Genomic DNA, 10,625 nt, shown 5'->3' with positions numbered 1-10,625 from the left:
CATTCTTTTCTTCTTCAGCCTGCAGAGACATAACTTGCAGCACATCTGGGCTGTTCCTACTTCCCAAAGCAGTAGTCTGAAGCAGACGTGTTTGCTATTAACAACTCTGTAGGAAATGGAGAGATTAACAAAATGAGATTACATTTACACTGTTGATTGGTCAAGGAATTTGGATTTACATCTGTGTGAGATCAGTATTATTTTAACAATGAATAATCTTGTGGCATTTTAAGGACTAACAAATTTATTATGGCATCAAATTTGGCCTAGGGTTCACTTCCATCACATGCATGAAATGTCATACTGAATTTTATATATCCATCACACATAGATATTTCTTGCAGTTGCACTATTTTATAACTGCTATGATGTTTTATTTGACTAGTTTATTACATATTTTAATTATGGCTATTCTAATGTTTAGGTATAATTGTATTTCACTCTTTATATTAATTACAGCCAGCTATAGTTTATACTTTGGTTGTATACTTGTTATTTGGGAATGATCTTGGTATTGCTTCTTGAAATGATAGGCGGTATATAAATTATTTTAATAATATATTTGGAGGGAGGGGAAAGTGAGAGGAGGGAAGTCAGAGGGAAACGAAGGAAAGAACAGTTGCAATTATGTAACAGTAAAGTAGCTTTTTGCTTGGGACGCGGGTGGTGCTGTGGGTAAAACCACAGTGCCTAGGACTTGCCGATCGTATGGTCGGCGGTTCGAATCCCCGCGGCGGGGTGAGCTCCCATCTCTCGGTCCCAGCTCCTGCCCACCTAGCAGTTCGAAAGCACCCTTAAAGTGCAAGTAGATAAATAGGTACCGCTTTATAGCGGGAAGGTAAACGGCTGTGCTGGTCCCGGGGGAAAGGTTACTGTTAACGTAGTCAAAGTTCAGTCCTGAGTCACTAGCCTGGTAATAGTCCACAAGGTGCGAGGCGAGGTCCGAAACAGGGAGCCGGTCAAAAGCAGGAAGTCGGGCGGGGAACAGGGACACTGGAGGAACAGGACTGGATGCTGGCCGAAACAGCTCTTCAATAACGACGTTGCTCCCGCAACCTGGGACCGGGCTGACTGGTCTTTATCTTCTCTAAGGCCAGGGGCGGTCCCGGCCCCCAGAAGCCCCGCCTCTCCTGGCCTTAAGGCGAGCACTCCTCCTGGGAGAAACCAGTTCCCTTCGCCTCTCTGCCCTAAGCCTCTGCAGTTCAGGAGAGGCCGAAGGGTTACTGGGTCCCGGGGGAAGCTCACCTGTAGACACTGAGTCCTCAAGCACCTCTGGGGCCAGAATGGATTCACCTGGTGCCTGCTCCTGAGGATCTGGCACAGGTGCAGGCTCCTCAGAATCTAGGCCTTGCCCCAGTTCAGCCGGCCCTGGAGGCGGGGACTCCTGTGCCGGCTGGGATTCCTCCGGTTCGCTCTCGGAATCGGAATCCCAGGCCATCACAACGGCGTTCCGTGTGCTGCGCTGGTGCAGGCTCGCCAGAGCAGCGATGCCACACTGGCCATGTGACCCGGAAGTGTCTGCGGACGGCGCCGGCTCCCGGCCTCTAGAGTGAGATGAGCCCACAACCCTAGAGTCTGTCAAGACTGGCCCGTACGGGCAGGGGTACCTTTACCTTTGCTTTAAAATAGCTTTAGGGCTCATCCACACTTTTGCTTGACCTGTATTTTGATCGTATTGTGTACTGATTATTCCCTTACTGCTCAGCCGGACAAGGCAGCAGCCAATGGCCAGCCAGCCACTGAGGTACTGCCCTCCAGGAGGGACCACTGATTGGCCCATTTGAAAATACCTTTTGGGGCGGGAAGACTGCCCCAAAGATCCTGCCAGCTGAGGGGTATTCCCTTCCAACTGCTGGCAAACGTGTGTGCCTAGGCCAGCGGGTAAGGAGGCCAAGAGCTGTGGGCCGCAATCGTCATCCACCAGGAAAGCGGTGAGCAGCTATTAGTTCCCCTAGGTCCAAGAGCTTTTCTTGTTCCACGGCTGTGCCTTGTGAAAATCTTATCTTACTTGTTGAATTGAAGCTCAGCTAAATAAAATCTCTCTTTGGATTTTCCGTGTACCTGATGAGATCCAATTCAGTAAGTTAGATCAGTAAGTTAGTTTTTGCAAGGCATAGCCCTGGAACAAGAAGAAAAGCTTTCGAACCTGGGGAATTCATTGGTACACACTACAATCAAAATACAGGTCAAGCAAAAGTGTGGGTGAGCCCATGGTGACCATTAACAAAGGTGGTGGTACTGAGAACACCAAAATCCTGCCATAAATTGGTATATGTTTTTGATATATATGGTGGGAGAAAAACTCAAAATATTTTCTCATAAATTGCTCACACTTGAATTTCCCTTTGGTATTTCTTTGTTCCAGAATGGCTACTTGTAAGGTCAGTAGGTGAGTGCCCTGTGAGGCTGAAATGTTCTCCCAAAGCTCCGTGTTTCCATCTGCTCCTGCCCATGAGTCTGGATGATCATGATCACCTCCAAATATGAAGAGACGGTGTAGAGGGGACCATGGAGGAACATGAGCAAGCCCTTTGGTTGCTGCCAGGGCCACCACTATGCTCCCCTGTTGTCCTTTCAGAATGAGCTTTCATACTTATGTACACACATAGAGTTTATCAACATGAGGAGTGAGCACAGCACACTCAGGCTCCATCTTCATGCAAAAAAGCTCTTCGCACATACATTGGTATACAAATATAGCTCCTTCTCACCTTGTGTGAATGCATGGACATGAAGAGAGGGTGGTGGTGGGACGTGCCTGTATGGCCCTGTGACCCTTTCCACATCTTTCAACACATGAACTCCCCCAATAGCATCAGTGTATCTCAGGTAGAGGGGAGATACAATTAACCTGGATGGCAAGGATATCCACCGTGTACAAAGACTATACCCATCTATTACATAGGGATATATAACGCTACTGGTGCTGGCACTAGACTGAGGCTAGTCTGAGTACTGCTCTAATGCAGGGGTGGCAAACTTGCCCATTTGGCCTATGGGGCTATTTTCCCCAAACCACACCCACCTTCCCACACCTAACATCAGAAAGCAGGACTGAACTGCCTGCACATGAGCTGATTAGAGTCTAATGGAAAAGCAGGCCCAAAGTTTGCATTTAATTGTCCCTAAGCCTCACAGAGTAATTACACAATTTGCAGTGTAGGAGATGAACTCATTAGTTGAACTTTGTATGGCATGGCCACCGTAGCCAGCCAGGTCTAAAACAAGAAAGATGAATAATCATACTTTCCATAGGAAACAGGCAGTCTGCACAATATCTGACATAATTCAGTGTTATACTGTTTGCGTCTTATTTACTTAAAATAACACGTTAGGGCATTACCAGTGGCAGCTGTGTGGTACAGAAGTTAAAATATGAAACTTGACTATGTATTTCGGGTTAAGCCGAAGACCACAGTGCCATCATGGCATGGTTGATTATAGACATACATGCATACTGTAAACAGGAATTCCAGTGCTAACTTTAAGAAAATTGAGACAAAAAAATTGCTAAGGAGTATAGAAGAATGAAGGGATGTGGGTGGCACTGTGGTCTAAACCACAGAGCCTAGAGCTTGCTAATCAGAAGGTCGGCGGTTCGAATCCCCGCGATGGGGTGAGCTCCTGTTGTTCGGTCCCAGCTTCTGCCAACCTAGCAGTTCGAAAGTACATCAAAGTGCAAGTAGATAAATAGGTACCGCTCTGGTGGGAAGGTAAACGGCGTTTCCGTGCGCTGCTCTGGTTCGCAATAAGCGGCTTAGTCATGCTGGCCACATGACCCAGAAGCTGTACGCCAGCTCCCTTGGCCAATAAAGCGAGATGAGCGCCGCAACCTCAGAGTTGTCCGTGACTGGACCTAATGGTCAGGGGTCCCTTTACCTTTTTATAGAAGAATGATTGTTTCTCGTGATGAGGAAATACTGCAGCTTGCATGGGGGGGGGGGGGAGAATAACAACCAGCAGTCACATTACCAGAAACACAATTCTTGCAGCTGTTGTGATATTGTGTGATACAATGTAAATCAGCAGAAACCAGGGGAGTCCCAGGGGATCCTAGGATACGGAATATATCTCCTCCAAGTTTTCATTTAGGTATAGATGCCATGAACAGTAAAACATGTTAATACTCAATTAAATGCACACATCTGAACCTGAAACCTGTTATCAGTTTTATCTGTATGTTAATGCCTCTACCATCCAATGGACATGCCATGTTAGAATATATCCCACTTTCTGAGGTGTTTGCTTCCCATATTGATCAGGGTTCGAAATACAACATAAAAGTCATACAGGGTCCAAACACACCTGTCAGAAACATTCTGTAGTCCAGCTATTATAGGCATCACCATAGTGATACTGTGGGGATTGATTTGGAAGGGTCTGTGTTCAGGATCTCCTAGGTAAACCCTGTTTTCAAATCCCTATGTTCCTAGCCTCCAGCTCATTGGCCAGGGCAACTTCATATCTCCTATCCATTTTTGTATTTGTACTGATATTTGTGGTAGCTCAGTTATTTCAGCTGCACTTGCAACTTGTGAAAAATAAAACCAGTCCCTGTACTTACTGCTTCAGTTCTGAGTGTCAAGAGCAGCTTAGGACAGTAGAGTCCATAGCTAATTGTCCTCTCCTTACTGGGGGAAATAAGAAGAGGAGCTCTAAAGGAGCTGATGACTTTTTAGAAGTGGAGCCAGGTACGTGTCAAATCAGTCAGATTAATATTTCTCCTTCTGAAACAAAACTTTATGACACTGAGACAGGAATCTATCAGTTGAGACTTCCCCAAATATCACATTGCTATTCTAAAAATGATTTTTTGCCTAACAAAAAAGGAAGCATTCTGGTCTCTAGCCTCAGTAGCAAGCTGATTGCCAGACTCATGCATGCATTTCTGAACTGAAGCAGAAAGTCCATTAAAATATGAGGTGGTGTCAGTGGCCCATATCTCTATCCATTCAACAAATGTGTGGTCACACCTTTGGCTAAAATGTGGATGTCCACAAACAGGCGCTTGAAGAATTCAGCAAAAATTTGCACACCTCTTGCCAATAGCTTATGTCTTCTAGAGAGATTTGCTCCACATTTGAGAATCCAGGCATAGAACAGGATCATGCTGTAGAACAAGAATAAAAAGTCATATGTATTGAAGATCCATCTCATTACAAGTAAATGAATTTGTGAACTGCCCCAAGAATATGGTTATTTGGGCAATATATAAATACCATAAATAGAAATCAGTTTTGGTTACTCTTGCATCTCATTAAAGAGAAGTATTTAGCAGCTGAGCACAGCCCCTAAGGTGGCTATGGTTATAGGCTTTTCTTTTTACAGTTTGAACCCTGCACAGTGCATGGATCTAAAATTGAATTAATGCCAAAAGATTCTCTCTTTGAACCACCCTCTTTCTCGTCTTCAGTTCTAATGTGAGATTACAGCTTCTTTGGAAGACAGCGCATTGCCATAATTGTGTAAGCTCTATAAAAAACATAGAGCCATTTTTTTAAAAAGTAATATCTTGTAACCTACAGCAACCACTATTTCTAATCTGAAGTACATTTCACACTATATCAAAATGAGGCCATTGAATCTGACTGTCATTGTCTTCATATAATGCAGGTAACATTAACTGAACTAAAAATGCAATGCTATTCCAGCTTTTCTTTCAAAATAATGTGTTGGCTGCAATGCTTGCTCCAGTTATTCTGAAGAGTCCAATTGAAGTAAATGGTCTACTTCAGTATAGTTTGTTTCAGAATTGTACCCTTATTATTTCCCTTTTCCCACCAATACTTTCTACTGGCAGATATAAAATTGGAAATTATGGACTGTGTTCCACAAATCAGCTAAACGAAGATATAGTGTTAACAGGTGAAGTGCTGGAGATGATGCTGTGGATGGTATTGTTCTCAGTGAAATAAGTAGAAGCAGTATCCATTCCTAATGTAGCAAATACATGCTTTGAATATATTTATATCAACATTTAGATAGGTGTGACTTTCGGGTGGTATTTTAAGTCCACTAAAAACATTCCGAGATCTTGGTTCACTTGAGGTAACCAAAACCAGGGCTTACCAAGATTCAGCTCTGGGTCGTGTTTCAGCCCTAAAATGTGAATTGATGAAGCATTGAAGGTAATAACTCAGCCTCCAATATTGCTCATTAAAGGATTTTAGGTATTATGCTGGGAACAAGGGGTCAAGATCCTGTTTAGCATAAAAGGCACTGAGAAAGAAGGATCAATAATCTCAGTAGCTGGATTAATATGTAACACTAAACCATGGTTTAGTGCTGTGTGGATGAATTTCCACAAGCCTCAGAACATTCCGCTCTCCACCTTTATGTCTGGGAGGATTTTCCCTGGCAATGTGCTGTCTGGTGAGGCTCAGCCCTAGGCCTACTCAGCTGTGCTTGAATCTTGGACCCTTTGTATGTGAAGCATGAAGTCCACCATGGCAACATAGCCAGGACATTTACAAGCCTCTGAGTTCAGCAGCCTCCTCAATACATGAAGGTTGGAGTCCAGCTGATAAGGGAGTTGGTGAATGTAGCTCCCCCTTTCCCATCTACATATTCTCTGAACAACGGGGGGAGTCACTTGTGAGCAGGGCTTATTATGCAATTAAAATGGAGGCATATACAGTGGTACCTCGGGTTAAGAACTTAATTTGTTCTGGAGGTCTGTTCTTAACCTGAAACTGTTCTTAACCTGAAGCACCACTTTAGCTAATGGGGCTTCCTGCTGCCGCTGCGCCACCGCTGCATGATTTCTGTTCTCATCCTGAAGCAAAGTTTTTAACCCAAGGTAATATTTCTGGGTTAGCGGAGTCTGTAACCTGAAGCACATGTAACCTGAGGTACCACTGTACCTATATGAGAACATTCTTGAGTGCTGGGTATATTTAACCACGTTCATGAAGAGCATAGTCAGCTGACAATATTTAACTAACCAGCTGCCTGATACCTTAATCCTGCTTGCTGTATCATATGGTACTTAAAAAAAATCAGGGCTGCATACATAACTTTATTTGCATTCATATTTGAATTGAGGAACCTGCTAAACATATGAAGGAACCGTGAAGTAGCTTAGGTAGCAGGTGGGGATTAGGGAATGTCCAGAGAGAACGAGTTACTACAAAGAGAGTAATTGCAAGGATGTGTCACAAGTGGAGAGGGAAAGGGGTGGAATTCTTATAAATGAAAGTATCTTTCTGGTTAGGTTTCCAGGAAGAAACAATGGTAGGCTATCACAGGAGGAATAACTGGTTGGCTGCATGTTTAAGGTTCTGAATAAACTAAATTTAGTTGAGGGCATTCTTATTGTGACCTTTAAAGCGATAAATGCTTTCTGGATTTTCAGGTGAATGAACTCCACTGCCAATGGCTAGAAGCCATTTGTTTTAATTCCTTTTCACATCATGCAGACAGGCTGGGATAAGGGCATACGCACAATTTGAAGAGGTCATTTTGCAGGAAAATATTTATTCATCCTCCAGCTCGAAATAAGCTCTATTTATTATAAACACAAAACAGTTCCGAAGAAATCTTGCATCAAGCTAGCTCTTTGATCACATCGCTGTGGGGCAATTATACTTTTATTCTTGGCAGTCAGCACAGGGGGTTTGTTTCTTTTAAGGGGTGGATAATGTACATTCCTTCACATTCTAAGATGGCAATACCAACTCAGGTTTTCTTGTTGTTGTCATTAATTTCACAGCTGAAAAAAGAGGTGTTGCTATAGAAATTTCAGGATGATGTAACCCGACAGCTGAAACTCCACTTATGTTTAATGGAGAAAAGTTTGCTAAACACAACAGTAATCGTTTTAGAACTATCACACTGCACTGATGTATTAAAAAAAAGATTCTTGAAGACTCTTCTGCTGAAATGGTGATTTGAGGTTATGCAATACATGTTGTTTTTGTTGAGTCAAATTCCCTTCTCGCTTTTGGCAACCTCTGGCCTCCAGGGCTGCTTGAGCTCTTCCGTGCAGATAAGATTTTCCCATAGTCTGTTGTAAACATCTCCACAGAAATGACAACAGGAAAAGTTAATTATGGGGGGGAGGGAACCACTTCTTTGGCCCTCCTTGGCTTTGGCAGGGTGCCTTTGCATCCCAAAAGCTAACAGAGGCAACGAGGTACACAAACAGCCTGTACTATTTCCATGAGATATGAGGAAGTAGCTTGTGACTCGGGGGAGCCATTCTTGGATGGGTTTGTGCATGAGCACAGGAAAACAAAGGACCTGGGCACATGAGAAAGATTAAGAGAGGGAGGAATGGCATGCTCTGTCCTGCCACCAAAGGTAGTCCAGGTGTACTTCTGTAGCGCCATCTACCTCAACGACTAAGGTCAAATTCTTACCTTGTCACATATTTGTTGTGAGGATATTCACCAGGTCAGAAGTATACGCAGGAATGAACTGACTGGTGTCTGTACTTTTGTATGAGGGCTAAAATATACATTATGTGCAAATGTATGCAATAAGACTCCAGGATGAATACTTAGATCACATCTACACTGTACACTTAAACTGCATGGCTTTTCTCAAAGAGTCCTGGGAACTCTATAGCTTGTTTAGGGTGCTGAGAATTGTAAACTACAGTTCCCAGGAAACTTTGGGAAAGCTATGTATGGTGTGGATGTGAACACAATGGCAAAAAAAAAAAAAGCATCTTGAGAGGGTGTTACAAGGATAAATGATGATTGGAGGAAGGGTTAAACACCCCTAGTGTTTCTCTGCTGAAAATAATCCTCTCATAACTGTTTTGTGAGGAAGAGCAAGACTAGATGTAAGAGGCTTAAGCTACAAGAGAGTAGATTTTAGCTGAACATTAAGCTGAATGGTAAGAGCAGTTGGGCAAAGAAATCAGTTACCTGGGAGAGGGTGAGCTTTCCTTTTATGGAGCTCCAAGTATTGGCTGGATAGCTATATGACTGGCATGCTTTCCTTCTGGAAATGGGTGAGCCAGGCACATCCTCACAAAGTACCCCAAAAACACAAGCACAATAAAATCCTGTCTCACAAGAATATTAAGAAATCCAGTTGGGAATTTCCACCAACAGCAGCCATCTTCCCCTGCCCACAGCAGGTGTCTTCCATTTCCTCAATTCCTGGAAAGGTGTCATGCTGGGTACCTGGCAAGTGTGGCCTGTGCTGATTGGCTGAAAAAGTGCCAGCAGTCATTCAACCCAGCATGGGTGGAAATCCTTAAAAATTGACTGTGGATATGTAGTTTTTATCTCCCATTGATGACCAGAAAACCCTGCAACTGACCGTCTACCCTCCTTTTATTTTTCAGCATTCTGCTTTGTCCCTTTGTTCCATCCCTTGTCTTCCTTATTCCTAATAAGCATTATATAATTAGACAGTTGGGTCTGCGTGCATTGTTTCCAATTCAGATGGTTAATGAGACACACACACACCACCAAGTCTAAGCCACATGGTTCATGCTGTGGAGGTACAGGATTGGGGTTAACAGAGAAAAGTGGGCTGCTCTGATTTCTGGGAAAGGCAGGGAGGTGGATGCTTGGTCTCCTCTCCAGGAGCGTAGTGTGGGGGATGCCAGGGGGGCCATGGCCCCAGGCGCACCATTTTTTGAGGGAGTGCAAACCAGGATCCCCCAGTACTTCTCTCCACCCACCAAGGGCCGCGTCAACCAGCTGGGCTCTCCTCTGCATGGAGGGGCATGGCCCCGGTTTGCTCTGGTGGGGTCCTTCCAGTGGTGTTAGTGGCAAGGACTGGCACCCTCCAACCCATCGCAGGCTTGCCCTGGGTGCCAGCAACCAACACTATGCCATTGCTCCTCTCCTCATAAACCAAGGAAGATCTTGGGAAAGATTAACAAGTTTCTTGCATCCCAGGGAGGGTCAAAGAAACTGAATATCTCGCATTCTCGGTTTTTAGTATTTCCTTGAGCACCCCAGAATTCCCTCTCACCGGGGGACTGTAAGTGGTGAAAGGGGTGGTGGTAGCAGCAATTACCGGATAGTTTTGGGAGGCAACTCTGGAAAGAAGGGTGTAAGCAGACTCTCCTAGCTTCCCTCTTCCATTGCAGTTCCCATGGTAGTTTCTCAAAATTACAAATGTGGCCAAAGGCCTCCAAAATATTGATGGTCCCTGCATTGCTTTCTTTGTCTCCCTGCCCTCATCTTTACCACACATGTGCCTAAATGTACATTTACACATTCATGTGTCAATTGTGCAGATGCGTGCCCATAGAAAGCCTAGCAAAATCAGCCTTACAGACGTTTGGGGGGATTTCATAGATTCAAAAATTTCCTGCAGAGGCATAGCTTAAAGTGCATAATTTGTCTGTAAAGTATTTCTAGAAGTCTTTACCGAACAGAGTGGTATTAGGATGATTTAACACATTTATAACCTTTCACTATATTCACTAGCAATTCTAATAACCATATTAAACGCTCCAGAATGATAGACGTAACTTACAAGGCGTCCATGGATTGACTTTCAAAACTTGAAGACATTCATTTTGAAAGGTGAAACTGTCGAAAGAATCAAAGTAATATAGCTGTTATCAATAAATGAAGTCTATCTACGTCCTTAATTGCTTTTGCAGGGGGATTTCATAACTTCATTTAAGGAGATTGAATAATACAGCATGCCTA

Source organism: Podarcis muralis, chromosome 11 (genome assembly GCF_964188315.1).
Source record: "Podarcis muralis chromosome 11, rPodMur119.hap1.1, whole genome shotgun sequence".
Taxonomy (NCBI): Eukaryota; Metazoa; Chordata; class Lepidosauria; order Squamata; family Lacertidae; genus Podarcis; species Podarcis muralis.
Note: the sequence above shows the minus strand (reverse complement) of the source record.